This window comes from Otolemur garnettii, unplaced genomic scaffold (assembly GCF_000181295.1).
Source record: "Otolemur garnettii isolate 467f Iridium unplaced genomic scaffold, OtoGar3 scaffold00094, whole genome shotgun sequence".
Taxonomy (NCBI): Eukaryota; Metazoa; Chordata; class Mammalia; order Primates; family Galagidae; genus Otolemur; species Otolemur garnettii.
The window spans coordinates 2,444,434-2,444,989 of NW_003852489.1; positions in this window are offsets into that span (position 1 = coordinate 2,444,434).

The window sequence follows — 556 nt, forward strand, 5'->3', positions numbered from 1 at the left end:
AGGGCAGGGAGAACAAGTAACAGAGACTTGGATCTAGTAGGACCGCAAGATGGAGTGAGGAGAGCCTCGGTAAGTGATTCAGGGGAATACGCCAGTGGAAAAAAACTACTTCAAGTACTTGTGAAAACCAATAATTTTAGCAACTTAGCATAGAAATGGCCTTATGATACAGGGGACAGGAGATGAATAAAATCACTTGAGGGCCACATCATGAATTACCTACTTAATACATTAATTCACAAATAGCCAGGCATTGTGGCGGGGACCTCTAGGACCAGCTACTTTGGTGGCTGAGGCAAAAGAATTGCTCGAGCCCAAGAGTTGGAAGTTTCTGTGAGCTGTGACACCATGGCACTCTACCAAGGGTGACATAGTAAAACTCTGTCTCAAAAAATACATTAATTTATGTTTATCATATACTATGTCAGAGTTGCTGTTACAGGTTCTGTGATGACTATGATACTGAAATGACAATGTAAATGGCGTGACTAATGATATAACATGATAAACCATAAAACAGAGGTATCATTTTCCTTTGAGACAGAGTCTCACCATG